Here is a 20,760-nt window from a genome sequence, read left to right on the forward strand (position 1 = left end):
AAGTCCCCTTTTAGAAAAAGCTTTGATTATGTGGATATTTCCGTATTGATTAATCGATGCCCAAAAGAAGGAGTGAAGGCGTAAGGAAACGCATTTGTAATGAACGGAGTATCATTTAAGCTGAGGATAGGCCCGCAGAGATAGTTATGCTAACTCTGCGGTAAAGGAAGTGCCGATGGTTATGCCATAGGTGCGCAATTATATTGATTTAGAGATTTGTTAATTTGGTCTATGCAGACACACATGGAAATGATACTCCGTTCATTACACCGTGGAAGAGTTTTGGACGGAAATAGATTGAAAGTAAGAGAAAGGGGGTTACATCAAAGCAACAAGGAAAACCTGCATTGGGGGACATTGAAGCACAGTTCTCTAGTGACACTGCTAGCTCTCTATCAGCTGCAGGTTGAGTTAACGCACTTGGAGCAGTCATACTGTTGTCACGAACCACAGACATCATGGGAGATAAACAGATACGTCTATTTTTCCTGCATTTCTATTAGCCTAACCAGACACATGCAGCATCCGATCCGAAGGGCGATCCTCATGAGGGCAGACCTCACCCTCCAAAAGATTTGTGAGGGTCGCGTAGTCCCGTTTCGCCTAATTGCTTATCAGCACAAGATAATGTGATGTATGACCTGACTGCAATTTTAAGCGAAACGGGATATCCCTTTTCGTCTAAACTGTTTGAAAGGCCAATATTTCAAAGGAGAAAAATTTAACGGTCTCTCAACAGTGAGATACGTGCTCTGTTTTGTTAGTGATTAAGGTTAGGTTAGGTTAATAATATAATAACATAACCTAATCTAACCTTACCTTAATTAGCGCACAGCATACGACTAAGGTAATTGGCTGTTATATTGCTGATTATTTGGCTCATGACTGTCTGTAATTAGCATTACATGTTCCAATTTGTTTGGTGTTTACGTTAATTATTGTGCATTAGTTACCTGAGACAGTTATCATCAACAAATTTTATTGGACTTACAGATTTACATCTGGCTGTTTACGCCCAGCATACATTCTAAGTACATAAAACATACTTTTTATATAAATTTTACGCACAAGATTCAAATACACTGTTAAATACCTTTTTTATATAACTACATTCACTCATTCATTTAAAAATATGTATTACAATTTTATATTAACTTGTCTCAAAAATAAAAGTACATATAATATATCCAATTCTAATATCTGGTACGTACAACAATAAAGACAAATATATGGGAAATGGCACTTAAATTTTTGATAATGATTTGTATACAGTCTTTCGTTTCTTTCAGTGGATTGGACATTTCAAAATGTCAAAATTTCCCTCGGTCGCAATATTTCCCTTCCAACAAGTTTAGGCGAAATGTGAATCGGCGAAACGGGATAACCCATTTTGCCTAAAATGGTGGACAGCTGTCAGATCTGATTGACAGGTGCTGACAAGAGGCGAAACGGGATTAGGCGAAATGGGGTGTGATCGTGAGGGTAAGGGGCGGCAGGAACCAGTGGCGAATGGGGTTTGGGGCAGGTCGTGAGGGCGAAGGCAAGGTCGAGGTAGTGAGAGGGAGGTAAAGACGCTTGGAAAACACGTCTGGTCTGATGTGAACGTCCATGTTTCCAATCACTTCCTGAACAAACAAACAAAACAAAATAACAATACCGGAGTAACATACACCTCGGCAAACTTACGTGCAATAAACCCACTTTCATCGAGCAACGATTCCAAATTCATATGCAAATTTAGCGCGTGGGACACCATGCCAGAAACATCAAAAGAATATGCCCGCCAATTAACAATAACTAAATTTACCACCATGAAGTATAAACCTGGTTGATATCATTTGATGTTTCAACATCATGTCGGAAACGAAGGAATCAAGTTAACGTTGTTTATTCAGATTGCAAGAGCAGGAAACGCTTAAATTACATTACATGGACACGTGTTGGCTTGTCAAGCTCCTCTTTATTGCTGTGGATTCCGTTGTTCCACTGCTCTCAGCGGCAACCAATGGAAAGTCTGTATTCTGCAATGCAAGGCACTGACCATTCGCAAGTGACAAAGTTGCTTAGTTGCCAACTGCGTGGGCCCAGGGATTTCATATAGGTTAAGCAGGGTGCCAAATGCTGGGGGGGGGGGGGACGGGGAGGATTTCCCCCACCAACAACCTTCGTCTCACAAATCCCCCCACCAAAAATTTCCGGGGGGAGAGATTTTCTTATAACGAACAAAAGATAAGCAATTACTTTTAATTTGAAATATACTTTAGTATGAATAATATCGAAAAAAACGCACATTAGTGTAGTTTTGAGTGTTGAATGCATTCTCTCTCAAGAGATCGTTAACAGATCTACATCAATACGCACAATAAAAGTAAAACAAGAATGCAAAAAAATAATAACTATGAAATCTAATTGATTTATATTAACATAAAGCACAAACTAAACAAAAACTTACATATAATAAAACCTCTTGAATTATTTCATAATTTATTTAATATTCTTAACCAGCCAGTAAAGAAATTAGCTTCTTTGCCAAATCTGATATGTATAAAAGTAACAAATTAATTTCCTTTATGTAATTAATATCATTAATAATATTATTTTAATTGAGTAATTTATTTTCACTTTTAATAACATTACAAATATGTATATCGTATATTATACACATATGTTTGTGGGGGAGGGGGTTTGAAGATGAAGAACTTTCTCCCCCACCAATTTTCAATGATTTCGCACCCTGAGGTTAAGTAAGGAATGGGGACACATTCACCCCCTACAGATTGTGAGAAATTTTGACTATAATCTTTTCAAATGCTTGACTTTTTTCTTGTTAGGATTCCGAAGAAATCAACCAGAAGAAAGGAAACCAAAGATACGAAAAATGGTAGAAACGTATTCAAAAGGAAGTGGTACAAACTGAGGTATGCTTATCCCGGGAATCTCTGGAGCAAGGCTGCGCATAAAGGTAGAGAAAGGGAGAAAGCGAGCGGGTGGATCGAAGCAGAACACGCTGCTGCAAACGGGTAGCTGCAGTCGCTCTTTCCCCTCCATGCGATCCCGCTCCCTCACATGTGTTCATTGGTATAGCCCTCTCGATACTTGCTTTCGTTCGCTCCCTCCAGAGATTCTCGGGGCAGAGTATAGAAGGGAAAGGAACAAGCCTCTGGATCAAGTGCATCAAAAATTTGTCTATCCACTTGTCAATCTGATACTGGTTGTCTGTGACACAATAAACGGTTGTCAAGAAATGAATGAACTCAAAATTCCAAAGTTAAGTAACGTACAAGCATGCAACTGTTATGCGTGCCTCCCGATGGCGTAGTGGTGTCGACCTCCGTGGCGAAGTGGTTAGTACAGCGCGCTTCGACATAAAGGGTTCCGGCCTGGAATCCTGGGTAAGACATGGATGTTTATATTTATTGTCATTGTGGAAACAGAGGATTAAGAAAAAATTATATGTACGAAAAACAGAAAAAGAGAATCACGGGAGTAACTACCACTTGGGAGTTATCCTTTATTATTATTATAATTGTAACGTCGCCTTGTAATCAAAGGGTATCGGATTCGATACCCGGAGGAGGCACGTAGTGATTCCGATCCCACTTTAAACGGTAGGTCCAAGCCCCGTTTAGTCTTCCTGTGCATAAAGTGATCTTATAAAGTAAAAACTCATCAAACAAACTGAAACAACTGTAATGTAATTCTCAGGGCACTCTATATTTTGCTATGAGTGGTCCTGGGTTCGATCTTATTGAATAAGATGTAGTATCAAGATGAGGCCGAGACTACCACAGACCTTATAAAAAAACGAGACGAGAACGAGATCTGGCCCTATGAAGAGCCCTACCAAAGTTAGTCGGGAACGAGGAAGGGGTTTGGCAATCGTATTGAGTCCGAGAACGGTCTCGTCTCGTCTCGTTATCACTTATTCCCCTCAACTTATAACAGAGATAGTAGTTATCTTCTCTTGACATTAGTGTTGTTGATTTAAAATTTATCATTTATTCCATATTTATTTTACACATAGTGGCAAATAGAGATAACACGTTATAAGATGGCGTGTAATCAAAGGTTCCTGGGTTCGATACCCGGTGGTGGTACATACCGCTTCGGATCTCCCTACAAACTGTAAGTCCAGACACCATTAGCCTATCTCAGCATAAAGTTGACTTAAACAAATATATCAATATCATGCAAATGATATTTATATGGGAGCCATTTGGCAAGAAAAGTTTAGCGTTCTTATTACTTCTATAAAAGGAAATTACATACATTTTTCTTATGGCAATTAGAAATTAAACTTTGTTATCTTCCTACATGTGGTTTATCTTCTCAATTTTAAATAAAATCCTAAATTCTGTAAAAAATATCAAGATATTAACTCATTTCTACCACAGTAAAACATTCAGAAACGATAAAGAAAAATGATAGAATAATACTCATAAGTCCAGAGCCATCTATTGTTCACCATAGCAAACCATATCCCAACATAGTAGCAATCTTTTTTAAACCTATTTTATTTCAAATTATTCAATAAGAACTTGAAATCAGACAATATTGTAAAAACTATTGAAATTTGTTAATATAAAACTTTGTACAAATTATGTCAACTTCTGGAAAGCAAAAATATCAATAAAGAATGAGGTGAAAAAATTATCATCAGCACTACTAAAGGAAGATGGCTGAAGCCTGAAATCGAAAAATTGGAAGCAATTTCTTATTTCTTTATCCCAGGTTGCGTTTGTGTTTTACCGAAGCAATGTGACGTGTAATATTTGTATACGCCTAGAGTGCTTGAAAAACCTCATACAAACAAGCAAACTATTTGGACAATGTTTCTTACTTATAGAAGATACCTCGTTACTGTTCTCGTATCGATACTGCACATTATATCTCTGATCAGCACGGGCGTCATTAGAGTGGGAACAGGGGCGGGCATCCCCTTCAACAATACAGAAAAATGTATTTTATATTTATGTAGGTACTGATGTGGTATACCATGTCTCCTTATACACAAAAGTAACACTTTAGTTCAGTAGGTATCGACCTTCGAAGAACAACAAGTCGTATTATTTTTATTGCAAAGAAAACAATTGAGCATTAGCTCGTACGGCTAAGCAACAAGAATGAAGTAAAGTAAAACCGTGTATTTTCCAAACACTTATCTGATACAACGAATATTTCAACCTGTGTGCATGCTATTTTAGTAGCGATTTGGAAATTGCGTATGTACACGTGTGTATGTACGTGCGTGTGTTTGTGTGTGTGTTAATGTATCTGTCATTGTATTATCTTAAAATGTTATTATTTTTCATTTATATCAAATTCATTCATGTTATATATTTGATTTCAGTATTATAAATATATGTATTGTAACTTTTAATCACCAGAGTTAGGTGGTAGAGCAGCCCAGGGCTGGATCTCTCGCTCTGTAGGAAATAAAAATACTTTTCAATTCAATTCCCGTCTAAGGCGTTAGGCTACGGCACTCGTGCTGGTTCGAGTCTCCTGGGGTGAAGTTAACATTTCTCCTAAGATTTCGGCCAGTGTATGGAACCGGTGACCACCCACCATCGTGAGGAAATTGGGGAGCTACGAATGAGTTGCGTAATCCGGTCATGGAAACCTACAACAACGACTAAGGGGTCGCGCTGGTGCTGACCACACGTCCGTCACCCCGTAACTGGTTCGATGATCGCACACCTCTGCTGAGACTTGTGGGAGTAAGGCCGGCAGTCGGTGGGTAAACCCTGGCTCTCAAGGGCTGTTACGCCACTGGGTATTGTTATTAGTAGGGAGCGGAAGTTGATGAAATGTCATCTTTTTTCTGACATCTCGGAAACGATGCCCATTAAATATACCCAATATTACACTTCGTCTAGAACCCAAAAAAGGTAATTTTAAAGTGCATTTTTTGCCAATTTTCAGGTTTTAGGTCATTTTCCTCGATTTTCGGCATTTTTCGCAATATTCGGTGTATTGTTTCGTCATATTTTGTCACTTCTTTCATTTTGGTAATATTCTTGAGTCTATTCACCAAGGTGGAAACAGGCCTATATATATCTCGCAGGATTGCAATTTACAAGCAAAGATGGGGGAAATTAATGCATTTTACACTAATTCATTCAGTGTATACGACATTTTCATTAAATTGTTTTAAAATTATTCGGTTGTTTCCATTGGAAATCCTCGTTGCACATATAAATTGAATGTGCATGTGGTAACATTTGGTGCCTTTTTTAAAAGCAAGATTGCATTTTGTTTAATTACCTTTTCATTTCAATTTTTAACCTGAATCTAACAAATTTAATGGTCATTTTAAGCATTTATTTACGTCATTTTTTCCCATTTTTTAGGACGTTCTATAGGTCATCAACTTTGGCTCCCTAGTTATTAGGGATCGACCATGGTCTTAGATCTCGGCGACAGCGTGGTGGCTAACGCTCTCGCCTTGTAATCGAGGAGTATCGACATAGGTGTAACTTGGCGGGGACAAGGGGGGCACTTGCCCCCTCAAAATTTTCAGGTGTATTAAAATCTACGAGTTGAGGATACATTTTTTAACCTCCTGGAACACGAGGCTCAAAATAATAAAGAGTAATAAATTATAGGATATCGCAAATGTAACACTTATTAAGCAAAATATGTCTGTACTTATTTATATGGGGTGAAAAACTTTACGATTCTGCCCCTATAAAGTTACGTCCCAAGTTCGAATGTGACCACCCCCTCAGTTAAGCCCCACGTTCGATTCCGTCCACCCCCCAACAGATAGGTCTGAAGTTACGCCCATGGGTATCGGCTTCGAACACAGTGGTTCGGATTCCATTTTAAACTGTACGTTCAATCCCCATTAGTTTGTATGAGCATAAAATGGACTTACAACAAATTTTCATCGCAGAACCGAATGACTGACAATAAAATAGCTATTTAGTTTTTACATGCAACCAGTGGAGCAAGCTGACGCTCCCGAGTATTATACAACTAGCCTTTGCATCACCAGGCTGCCAAACATTATAGAATCACGTACAATGAAGTGATTTACCTCAGGGTAAAAGAGACGCTTCAAACATCAGCATTAGCGATACAACAACACTGGAGAACAGGATTCGTACGGTTACGACCTTGTCTCAGACTAGTTTTACTTGTATTGCAACATTACCCTCCAAATAAAATAAAAAACGCACCTGCCTTATGCAAAACAAATCGAGCAAGTTAGTGGCGCGTAAAAACCGGGGCATCTAAAAATGTGTCTGGCAGTGTTCACGGGACAATTTCATATCTAGAGTCCGGATTCGCAAGTATTAAACCCTGCTCCAAAATATACGGCAGAAAGGCATGGTAATAAGCACTAACCGTTTGGAGAAAAAGCACATAACAAGCACTAAATCTTTAGAGAAAAGGTATAAAAATAAGAATTGGAGAAAAGGCATGACAGTAAGCACTAAACATTTGGAGAGGCATGATAATACACACTAAACATTTCGGGAAAGGGCACCATAATAAGCCTTAAACGTTTAGAGACAAGGCTTATAAATAAGCCCTGAACGTTTGAGAAAAAGGCACGATAATAGGTGCTAAATATCTGGAGAAACTGGACAATAATAGGCACTAAACGTTTGGAGAAAGGGGGCAATGATCAGCCGTAAACATTTGGGAGAGAGAAACAATAACAAACCGTAAACATGAAAGAAAAGGCACAATAATAAGCCGTAAATATTTGAAGTAAAGCCACGATAATATTAATAAGCAATAAACACTTGGAGAAGGAGCATGATAATAGGCGTTAAAGTTTTTGTGTAATAATTGCAAAACTTAAAATAGAAATACAAAATTTAAGACTTCTATAATATAAACAAGAGTGAATTCGTAATATTTTTTTTATTTACAGGAAAGAAAATCTCTTTCAGAAATATATTTTTATATTCTGAAAAAGAATCATCTCAACTTTACAAGAAGCAATTACAACATATTTCTGTTCAGAAATTTCTATAAAACTTTAGTTCATTTGCCCTTAAAAATTTAAACTGTTCTGAAATTTATTGTCAGAATTTTTACCTTTGAGTTTACTCACAATCCGCCAGTGCGAAAACTTCATTGGAGGGCAACAAAGTAAATAAATACATTTGTTCCTATTTCAAGCATTTTAGGCAATTAATCGAAACAGGCAAATTTACGCATGAAACGAACTTCAGAACTGAAAGCTTGCGAAGCTATTCACTCTCTACTCACACCAAAAAATAATTGAAGCGTCGAAGTAATTGTATTGGGAATTACACCCACGGCACACAGAAAGTTCTGGGTTCGATACACGCACAAACCACCCACGTAAATGAAAATTTGAGTGTGATTATAATCTTGGGCCTCCCTGGAATGGCAACCACTGTATCCTTTTAATCAAGGGGTCCAGGGTTCGATTCTTGGTAGTCACACATAGAGATCCCACTATCTCAGGGAATCTCAAATCATTCCTTATAATTATTCTTTTTCGTGTGTGGCCATGAGCTAATCGTCGGGAGAGTTATGGAAAAAGGACACTTAAAGTCACAAATTGCGATTTTCTGTCTTTCACTAAGTCACACGGAATCATTTAAAGAAAATATTATAATTTATATTGGGCATGTGTAAAGACTGTAAACAGTGATGATCCAATATATACATAATGTATGTAATGTTTGCAATTAAAAGAAAAAAACATAAATATTTTTGTTGTATTTCCCCAAACAGCCTAGAAATATATATATATATATTTTTTTTCAATTTCCTCTTTGATTTCACATTAGTCAGCCTGTTGAATATCCCTTTCTTAATGACACGTTCTGAAAATCGCAAGTGCGGACGTGACTAACTAATGTGAGAAACGTGTTACCATTGGCTATTGCTATTGGCTACGCCAACGGTTGCAATTTCCATATACAGTGGAGTCGCAGTTAGAACCGGTGTCCATTCACAGCGGAGAACGGTTATTTTGACAATATTCTGTTTCCCTGCTGGCTGCTTCGGGGAGGATGGATTTTAAGGTTGCCGCTTCTTGCCCAAGCAGTAGGCCTAATTGGTTGTTTGACCGAAAGTTCCTTCGTATGTAAACGCGGCAACAGAGGGTCCCTGCGCCGGTTGAAACGCCCACCCCACTGTAGGTTGTGTACGAATCCCGCTTCTCGCACGAGCAGGTTAGGCATGTTAAGGTTTTTTGTGACGTCATGAATAGAAGTGGTCTTAAACCAACGGTTGCGAGAAGGTTGTTGTTCTTCTGGGAAACAAGCCAAGCACACAAGCTATCACAGATAAGAGCACTAGCCAACATTCAACGTAAACAATTCCAAATTTCAAGCTTGCCTACCAGAAGCATTGTTCACTACCAAGAACAATTGACAAACAAAGTTTACAATAAAATCAGGAGATAATGCCTTAATCTGATGATATAGATAGCGTTTTGGTGACGGAAATAAAATATGGCTAGGAGTCACAAAGTACAAACTTTATTTATTTTGTGGGTTTTGCAATCTACGCCTTTATGAACCATAACAGTATTGTCAATCTTTTGCCTGGCGTGTAAAGTAACGGACGGAAAGGTTTTCTTATCGATAACGACCTCCACTCGTGACAATAATATATTTTTGAAATTCTCATTTACGAAAGAACTTTCTAGTTTTGGCTACTCATATCCTAACACGCTTCTTTCACACCAGAAGGCAAAGAGTTACGTGAAATAATGCAGTGCACATATCGAAATCAAAATTGTTAATTTCTTCCAGATGTAATCCTAAAAAATATTTTGTTATTCAACTGGACAATTCATATAATGTTAAATTGCACATATAGAAATAATAATACTGACTTCATCAGGTGCAGCTCAAGGTAAATTTTTCGAATCTGGGACAATTGCGATGAAGCTCAAATCACGGACAATTGCGAAGATTTTGACGGTGAAGGTCATTTTACAAATTAATGGTAGGACAATTACGACACAGGATGACTAACCGTAGGTGCACCTAACCTAACCTAACCTAAAAGTGGTTGAAATGGAAGTACGTTTACAAGCTACTTGCTAGTCTCAAGCCTGTAGAAAGTGTGAGAGGAATCAGTGTTCTATTCGAAATTATGAATTTTTCACATAATTCTCTTGTAAGAGATATTGATTGATTTACTTTATTTTGCTTCGCTTCTTGTGCCACTTTTGGCTAATTTGCGAAGATGTGTATGAGTGATGATATGATGAACGGACACTCACAAACATCCATACCCAAGCCAGGATTCGAACCCGGGAGCCCTGGCACCGTACCGCGATGTGCTAACCACTCCGCCATGGGGGCCGGCTGTAAGAGATATTGTACGGGGTGTTAATAAAAAAAACGGGGTTACCCTTCAATTTGATAGAACATTTAAAATGTCATCGCAATTGTCCACCAGCCCTTTCACTTGTAACTGTGTTCATCGCAATTGTTCGGTTACCAAAATTTTCACTCGAGCGAGGTGGATTTTTTGGCGCCTCTCCCCCCACTCTCTCTCTTTGAAAGTAGAAAATTAGAACACAGAATAAAAAGCTGGGAAAATGAAAGGGCTATTACAATGTCGAAGGGAAAAGAGTTAAGAGTAACATTACAACGAAGCAAAGGGCAATCAAGTATCTCACTTATTCTGTCTAAAAAAAATCCTTCATACTTGAAGATTTTGCTGAAAATCTCAAACAAATTGCCACGCCGCACTTTATGACGCTTCAACATTCTAACGAATATGGTTTAGTCTAAATGTTATACAAATTAATCAAGATCGATAATAACAGTTTTATATCAACTATCTATAACCAAAATACAACTAGAAGAAAACAAGGGAAACCTGTTATCATTCTCAGATCCTGGTAATAACAAAATAATAATATTTTATCCACGCTTTTTTGTGTATTTTCACATTTCTAGGTAAACATAATTTAATATGGTGAACTTAAGTAGGCCTAACACAGAGCAAAAGCTATTTCAAATACTGTGTTTATCTAAAGGACCGATGGGTTGCACCTCTGCTTTTGCATACATTGCTCCTCTACAATAACTGTTTACGTTGTCAAACTGTAACATTAATATGGTCATTTCCTCATTCATATGGACGTTACTTGCTAAAAAATTGGACACATTCAGAATGACTTCCTGAACTCGTTATATGATTTTTTTTAACGGCAATCAACGGAAATTACCACCTCAAGCCCACATTCCAATATCCTTAAATATTTCGTAATATTTCTGCTATTTCCTTAACAGTATTAAAATACTTTTAGGCGCAGGCTATTTTAGGATGTCAAAATTTATCTTGGTAATTCTGTCCCAGGAATCGATTCGAATTTAAAAGAAAACTCAGTTTTTGAATTTATTCGTCCAATGCAAGCACTGCCAAAGCGGTAAAATCCTCCTATTTGCGGAAGGAAAGGGGGGGGGACAGCCCTGAGGCTCCATCTGAAAAGGAGCATCCTCCACCTGGGAAAATTTGCGTTCAAAAATAGTCATTAAATTTAAAACTACATCAGACAGCAAAAAATTAAATTTTGTATGCTGATAATCGTACCAAGGAACAATGTATTGTTGACAGTTAATTCTGAACAAATTTGACGGCAGCATTTCGAGTTCATACTAGAATAAGTAACCTAATATCGCCTAACGTAATCGAATAGACTAACTAGCCCAACATTCGTGCATTTGTCATTGTCACCATCAGTGGCCGACTTCGAAATAAATTACTGCTAACATGCACAGATCTGTCTTTTGATGGAATCCTTTTTTGTGATTTCTTAAATAATACATCGATTCTCACTCTCTCTTTTATCACCACATAAAGAGAGAGAGAGAAATGATCGAGTACATTGTTGGCCATTGCGCAAGTGCCAATTTTGAAAATTTACTGCCGGTATGCTTTTAGGCATATTAATTTACTACCGGTATGCCATACCGGCCCAATTCGATCACTGGTCATCATCGGTAATATAAGGAAGTATAAATAATCCTGCAACAATCACATAAAAGCAGATTTAATACTATTTATTTTTTTATAATTTTAATTATACACATACATTTTTTTGCGTGCAACATGTATCCCATACACACCATACGAAATATCACCATTGACTGACACCTAGATGAGGGGAGGTTAAAATTAGTCTTGTAATAGAGGCGATACCATAATGGTTAGGGTACCAGTTTCTATAAGCATCTGCACTTATAAAAATGAAATTGATCAATTTTAGACGGCGATTTCGGCTCAGAGATGGTGTGGCAATATGATATTAGAGTGATCAATTACTACTTGCTTAAAAACAAACTGTAAAATATTGTAAATAACGTCAAAATATAAATTTTGTACTTACCTACGGTCTGATAATTTATCCCGCCACCCTCCTGAAGCGTGTGTACTTGGTCTATAATTCCCTAACAGCAATATACACAAAAGCTTCTGTTATCCACACAGGTATATCGGATCATATTATGATATAATTCGTAGGCACTGGCAGACCAACTATCTTCTCTTTCAATCACATCCAGACGTATTACGAACTCCGATAAACCGAATTTGAAAAACGAGAAGAGTTGTTTGCGATAAACTCTTGTGTACTAGAGCATTGTTCTAAAAAAAAGTTCAGTTTTCTCTTCTAGAAGTAAAAAGACCGGGAAAACACACTAAAATGAAATGACGGATCACTCCCTCTTCTCGTTTTGGGACTTTCTATTCGTTGTTTGTTGATATTTTACAGACAGCATTGCCGGAAACGCTTTCGTAACCTGTGGAAGAAGGAATATCCACTTCTCGCTCTCGGAAGCGGCACGTCACTACAAGCCGACTCGGAACAACACGATTGCGTTTTCCTTTTAATCACTGCACACAGATTTCACGTAATCCTTCAGTGCTATCCTGGTGGAAATCCTTAGATCTTCTAGCCCTCTTTGCAAACCCCCAGCACCCTTCTTCCCGATTCCTCGCTACAATCAACCCCTCGTTCCAACCCCTAAACTTCCTCACAACACCACTGTCGCCGTCTCGTCCTAACCGTTTTTGATTTGCGCATCACACCGCAAGATGGCAGCAGCGGGCTGCGTGCCTGGCCCCTCACAGAGCATAATCGTTCCTTTGTCGGACGTGTCACATGTTTTGCAGCATTTTCGGTCTGCTAGAGAGATTCCATAATTAATTTCGGTTATATTCTGCTCACGGAATACTTTACACCGAATTGAGCCGAATAAGTCCCCTCTCACAGCAAGCAAAATTTGAAGTCAGGAGCCACCAGATACGATCCCGTTCTTTCTTTTTTGTTGTTCGAAATTATTTTCCACATCCAGATTTGCAGCTGCAAACTTATAAACAATCTCAGCAGTCGGCCAGCTGGCGTTGAACAGTAGGCCGACCCACAGTGCGGTTAATACGGATTTTGAAGGTTTGATCAATAAAATCTAGAACGAGTAACCGAAAACACCATATGGCAATATGTGAAATCAAAATAATGTTTGTACTCAGACCCGGCCTTAGCAAGGGGCACCAGGGGCGGCGCCAGAAATTTTCGACCGGGTGGGCAGAAGCTCCATATTGATAAATTAGGGTGGGCAGTATTAATGTAAGACCATATATAGTATATATGTGTATGTAAGACGTATGTATCCACCTCTCTTATACTCCCGATTTTTCTCTTACTTATTTTCCCTTTCCTTTTCTGGTATTCCCCTTTGTCTTTTCTAATCTATTGTCGCATCTTGTTCCATTTCCTTTCGCTTTGTCTCTGATGGACACAATTATTTCAAGGAAGTGTTTACCCTTCTGCAGCCATACATTCTAGTCACATTCATTCATGCATGTTAATAGAGTAAAATAAATGTGAATTAGGTTTATTTAAGCTTGTGTTGCAAATACAAGACACATACTTGATTTTATGTATTCGGCGACAGTGATAGAAAGTGCGATGGTAGATAATCGTGAAGTTTCTCGTAATTTAAATGCATGTTCCTGAGCATAGTATTTTCATGGTATGAGTTTTTGCCTGAAAGAGTTTTCTTACTCTTTAGGGGGTCACAATTTTAGCTTATAAGGTTTTTACAACTGAGAAATCTATATGAATGTTTGTAGTAGCGGCGAATGGGTGCCAACGTTTGAGGGCGCAAGGACAATATACTTTTTCTTGGTAGAAAAAGGCTTAGCATAATGAGGTCATAGTGCGGGGGCAAAAAGTGGCAAAATGTGGCGGGGGAACTGCATCCCCCACTTCCCGCTCCTCCTAATCGCCGCCACTGAATGTTTGGATTATAATGAACGTCTTATAGGAATGATTTAAAACTCACACGGATAACCAATTGTTTGTTCATTGTCCATGAAGTATTCCTAGGCTAATGAAAGGCTATTTTGACAAAATATCACTCATAAGTAATAAACAAGTAAGATTGAAAAATCTGTTCAGAATTGAAGAGATTATTAGCTAAGTTGCTATTCGTTTTCTTAACTTTCATGTTACTAATGCGGGAGAAGCAATACACGTATGGTTGGTTACATGAATATATTTTATGAGGTAACAAAATGATTTAGGACACAAGGAATTCATCAAAGTTGATTACCGAACCAGTAATAATTCATCTATTTTCATACAACTAGATGACTTGGGTTGTATGGTGTAACCATTTCGAACACATTAGAATGTCAACCTTTATCCTGTGCAGCATACCCTGGAAACTTTATTCTTACAAGGCAACGAGTCTCTAGCACCTGGAACCACTGTCATGGTACCACTGTCAAAGTAATAATTTGTGAGGGTTTGTATTTTGAGTGTCAGCATGTGTATGTTTTCGCCCCTTCGTTACTTTCATTTAATTACCATTGAACCTTATCGTCGTCATTATAAAAATTAGCAGAAAAATGACTTAAAATAAAACAAATCAACCCCAACTTACTCTTGCAAAAATGGAGTTTCATTAGTTCATACCTCTTAGAAAGTTGAGGTGGTAGTTTCAATCGCACAGCGTTTCATTAGTGGATAAAGGCAGATAAGTCCATGAACAATGATGTTGTTTTTCGAAAGTCTCAAATATTTGTCTCAGTCAATCACCCTCTAAAAGTAGACGCATCTTCTGTGGTGATAAAATGATACGTTTGGTGCGAGATCTTTCTGTATATTTTTTCCCCAATGGCATAACGCTGCCGCATTATAATGAAGAGGTCATGTGTTCGACTCCCCCCTCCTCTGGTGGAAGCATAATGCACACTGGTTCGGACTACTCGTTAAACTGTATGTTTAGTCCCGATTAGCCTATATGCGCCTAAAAGTGGGCTTAAAATCAAACTAACAAAATCGTCTTCTGGATACTTCTGACAAAACCTTTCCTTCTTTACTTCAGCTGCATCTACAGATTCTGTTGACATTTTCGACTGATTCAGGTGACAAAATTTATGTGTGGAACGAGGATTTCTAAATAGGATAAGTCACTCATTAAGAAATGAATAATTCTGTAGCTTTTTCCATACTTAAAATTTATTCAGTTCGGTATTGTAGTGATTATTGTGATTCCTTCTTATTATTAGAACGAATATAAAGCTGATATTCCACATACCATATTGATATTTGAAGATGAAAGGTAGCTATATAAAAATTGTAATGAAATAAAAAAGGGACACTTCTGGAATTTCAAGGCAGAGTTAATCAAAATTATACTATACTATCTAGCATACTTAAACCCGAAGGTTTATGGCTGCATCAACACAAGATTTCCATTGTCCCTATCCTGGGCAAGATCAATTCAATATTTTCCATTCTTACCGATTTCCTTTAGGTCCATCTCAAAATCATCCCTCCATCTTCGTCTTGGCCTTCCTACAGGTCTCTCACGATCAGGTTTCACAACGAGAATCCTGTAAACTATTCTTTCCTCTGCCATTCGTGTCGCATGGTCTTCCCATCTAAGTTTTCTTGATTAAATTATTCTAATAAAAATTAAAAAGTCGAATTAATGTTTGGTTTTGCCGGAGGAAGTAACGCTAAGATGATGTTTTATTTGTTTGTTTGGAGATTATTTTAACCATACTCAGGCCGCGATTTATATACGTATGTGGAGGCCCCGAGCAGCACCAAAACCTCATTCCAATCCAGAGGCACAATCACGAATTTTTGCCTGGGGGGGAAGTACCAGGATAAACGTACCACTAATAATAATAATAATAATAATAATAATAATAATAATAATAATAATAATAATAATAATAATAATAATAGTCGTAGTAGTAGTAATAATTATAATAAAAAAATTAATAATGATAATATTATTATAACATTATTATTATTGATTTGCTTTATTTTACTTCGCTTCTTGTGCCACTTTTGGTTAAGTTGCGAAGATGGGGATGAGTGATGATATGATGAAATTGATGAATGGACACTCACAAACATCCATGCCTAAGCCGGGATTCGCACCCGGGACCAACATTATTATTATTAGTAGTAATAGTAGTAGCAGCGGTAGTATCAAAGACGTTATTACCCTCCTAAACTATGCAAAAAGGGGGTAGAAGGTGGTGCTAAAGCATTTGTGTTCGAACAAACAATTTGAGTTATTTTTTCAACACTTTCAATTTCACATTAATAATGGAAAACAAGCACTCAAAATATTTTTGAAAGACAGAAAATGCTTGATAAATGAATTCCAAATATAATTGTTTTTTACATTAACATGTATAACTTTCATGCCCGATATATGTTTCACATATATGCAAGATGGAAATCTAGAATTCATTACAGAGAAGAATGACAAAATGCGAGCGAAGCGAACAAGAACATTTTTGGATACAATTTTTTTGCAGGCTATAATGAATATTGATTTAATAGGGTGGAAATAATTTCACGAGGCGCCAATGGATTCACTCTTTTACATCTTTTGTGCCTCGCCGATGGTGTAGTGGTAAGATCGTCGTCTTGTAATGAAGGGGTCCCGGGCTCGATACCCGGTGGAGGCACATGGTACAGTGGTTCGGATCCCACTTTAAACTGTAGGTCCAGTCCCGATTAGCCTTTCAGTGCGTAAAGTGGACTTAAAACAAAAAATCAATCTTACAACTTATTTTTATTTAGATCGTTCGGCGCCCAGGACCGACTCCATCCACCCCCTAGCTACGGTTCTGAACTTGATAAGACTAAGAAAAGCAGGCATTGCGAGCGAAGTTATCAAGAAAATTTTACGAAAAGTATTTTTTATTTGCATAACATTTGAAGTTGTGGGCGGTAATTGCCCCCTGCAGGTACACTTAGACGTCAATGTTTCCCCCCCCTTTGCCCCCTAGAACTTATTTCAGTCCAAGGTTGGGGGGGGGGCAATTCCCCCTGCCCCCTGTGGTTGCGCCACTGCTCCAATCTCTTCTACACAGTTTCAGTTATAACTTCTCGCTAAGTTACATGGTGTGGTTTGTTATTACATTTTTCCCACATCCGAAGTACCTAACTTTTTTTTTTTTTCATTATGTGGTACTTTTCAAAGCAGTCTTTCCCAGTGAAGGCCCGGAGCTGCTGTCCTCAAGTTCACCCTAAATTCTGATCTAATCTTGATCATACCCTGAATAATTTTGAGCCTCCTAAGCCTACTAGCTGCTTTTAATTATGGAAGTGTTCATTTTTGATCACAGTTTTTGTTTCAATAGCTCTAGTAATTACTTTCACTTTCTAATGACAAAATTGGCTTTTTATGGGTTGATAATATGTGAATATTTCTAGCATAGATACTATTCAGAAGTTAAAAATACATATTATGTACACCAGAATACACTTATTTATTGAATCATTCATATATCCCCAAGTATATGTACATATTGAATTTGATTGGGTGGGCAATCGGGTGGGCACAGGAATTTTTGGGTGGGCGCTTGCCCACCCGTGCCCACCCCTGTCGCCGTCCCTGTGGGGCACTCACCCGAGGTTCCTCGTTTCAAGGGGCCTCACACCAGATAAAAATAATGGTTTGTGTGCGATTTATTGCGAGCAGTGGCGCAGGAACAGGGGGGTACAGGGGTACATTGTACCCCCCAAATTTTTGAAGGGGGGAGTACTGTACCCCCTAAATCCGTCAATTGAGTTGTACCCCCTGTTGTACCCCCCCTTGGTAATTTGACAGCAGGGACTCAATATGCTACTGTTAAAAGAACCTATTTTCAGTTCGCCCAATAAAAAAAATGTATATTGTTTATAACTTATAAACATTATCTTCCTTACCACCGAAAGGCAAACCATTCTCAACTTATTCTTCTACATTGTGGTTGCTACTAGTTAGTTCATTGACCTGTGTTCGAGGTTTGACAACCTCTCTAACGAGATGAAAATTGTTTAAAATGTGTGTGTACCGATGAAATAAGATTTGCTCTCAGAAAAGTTAAACTTTAATGTAAGCAAAAGCATTCTTACATTAATTGCTTAAAATCTGATTTTGATATCGAATGCAACACAAACACATCACCATTTTAAGTTCAACCTAAGGTCAATATGTAAGAAAATTACATTAGTCAGATGAATGCACGAGATAAATGAATCTTACTGCAGGTTCTATTGGTTGATTTTGGATTGGATTCACAAGGTCTTTGGAGTGAGATGGGAATGCTTGATTTATTTGGTTTATTTTACTTCACATTTCTGCCATTTTTGGCTAATCGTGAAGATGAGGATGGGTGATGATATTATGAAATTGATGAACACTCACATGTCCAACTTGGGATCTCTGGCGTCAAAGCGCGCTATGCTAACCCTTCCACCACGGAGGCCGGCGAGGTGGGAATGTGTTTTGGATTTTCTTTTGTACATGCGAAAATCTTTAAGCACATGCTTTTCCTTACATTAAAGTTTAACTTTTTCACATAAACGAGAAATTGACATGTCACCCTAAAACATACGCATGTATCTGCATTTTATACCACTACATACGAAAAGAAACCTTGGGCCGCTCTTCATATTGTTCACCAAACATTGAAAAAAAATAATGAAAGAAAGAAACAAACAACAACTTTTGAGCGTATGGCTTTCCTTGCTTCCTCTGACATCTGAAGGATTTCGGTTTTGTATATGTAATTATAGTACTTTCAGTGCTTAAAGAGTGTCATTAGTCAAATAAATGCTTTGCCAAATGTTTCATAAATATTTCAAAGTTAGACTTCTTGTGAGTTGATCGGAAACCATCTCAACGCAGTCTTTTTTTTTCTTGATACAACGACTTACAGATGTCTGAGTACCAAATACTATATGGCTTCTAAAAGACATTGGATGTGGTACACATCTGCCATGAATTGTTTAAAGGTATTTTTATGCATAGCTATGGGACTTTAAAATTAGAATAAACTGAACTAAAGTGGACCTCTATAAGTATGATATATTCAATAATGTGGCCTCTATATCCAGCGGGTGGGAGATGATTATTCCTGGTTGGGGTGGCTCAAGATCCTCCTCATCCCCTTTAATCTCAACCTGCATTAAAATGAATAGATGTATCTTTGTTCGCAATTTTCACATTTTGAACTCCACATTTCCGTTAAATCTAAATAAGCCCAGAACGAGGTCCAGAGCTTTATATGTTTCAGAATTGTTATCGGTTTTTAAAATCTGCTTTTTAAGAAAGAAAAAAAACAAAGAAAAAATATTTATGCAAATTTTGCATTAAATAATAGGACATTCGTGTGTGCTGTTCTAAAATAGAATATTTCCCATGGCTTCACATTATACCTAGGTATCAAGGACATATTTATGGGGATCCAGGCGATCTTAACTACACGTAAGCTAGGTAATGAATACGTGCTGTTATATATCTATTCTTTTACTATCTTTTACATATTCATCAGCCGGCCCTCGTGGTGGAGTGATTGTCGACCTCCGTGGCAGAGTGGCACAGCGCGCTACATCGCCAGGGGTTCCGGGTTCGAGTCCCGGGTAAGGCATGAGAAAATCAAGAAAATAGTCCAATTGATATGAGTGAAAGTCGAGTGAACGATGGGGAATACTTCCGCATAGCGGTATTCCTTTTAAAGAAAAAGAAAAGAGTGGTTAGAACATCGCGCTACGACGCCAGGGGTCCTGGGTTCGAATCCCGGCATCATGGGAAGGATGTTTGTGAGTGTGTATTCATCAATTTCCTCATATCATCACTCATCCCCATCTTCGCAAATTAGCCAAAAGTGGCACAAAAAGCGAAGTAAAATAAAGCAAATCAATCAATCAATCAATTTTACCTATTCATGTAATAACAACAATACAATATTAATTAATTTACATATTAATCAATACTTTAATTTAATTAAACATTATTATTAATATTGCAACACTTGGTTGGACCCCCCGAAATGTATTTCTAGGTGCGATAGTATGCGTGTATATTAATAATATATATATATATATATATATATATATATATATATATATATGGAAGCCTGAATTTTGTACCCCCCAAATGAAAAACGTTCCTGCGCCACTGATTGCGACTTTATAGGACGCTGTTGCTTTCGAATAAGCAACTTTTTTATTATTTTTCTTGACTTCAATGATTGTTTTCATACACTTAAAAATATCCAAAAATAGTCCGATCATATTGTAAACAAAGTACTACATAAAAATCGTGTTTAAATATTTCAATCAAAAATTATAAATATGCTCTATCTGTTTAATTATAGCATAAATTCGTGAAGTGAGAATGTAATTTTATATTAAGTAATGTAAATTCGATACAGCTTCAAAATTCAATGAAAAGTAAAAAAAATAGAATTACAAGAAAATTTTACTAGATATTATTT

At 37.5% G+C, this 20,760-nt stretch overlaps 1 protein-coding gene across 7 annotated transcripts in view; it reads right to left on the reverse strand.

The window, feature by feature from the left end:
• Positions 1–13,024, reverse strand: part of Ptpmeg (protein tyrosine phosphatase Meg) — a 365,178-nt gene extending 352,154 nt beyond the window's left edge. For all 7 annotated transcript variants that reach the window (XM_083120336.1, XM_083120341.1, XM_083120339.1 and 4 more), the window contains exon 1: positions 12,347–13,024. The gene's annotated coding sequence lies outside the window, so the exon portion shown is untranslated. The remainder of the gene's footprint in view (positions 1–12,346) is intronic.
• Positions 13,025–20,760: the final 7,736 nt, after the last annotated feature.

This window comes from Lepisma saccharinum, chromosome 4 (genome assembly GCF_977018435.1).
Source record: "Lepisma saccharinum chromosome 4, izLepSacc3.1, whole genome shotgun sequence".
In the NCBI taxonomy this organism is placed as follows: Eukaryota; Metazoa; Arthropoda; class Insecta; order Zygentoma; family Lepismatidae; genus Lepisma; species Lepisma saccharinum.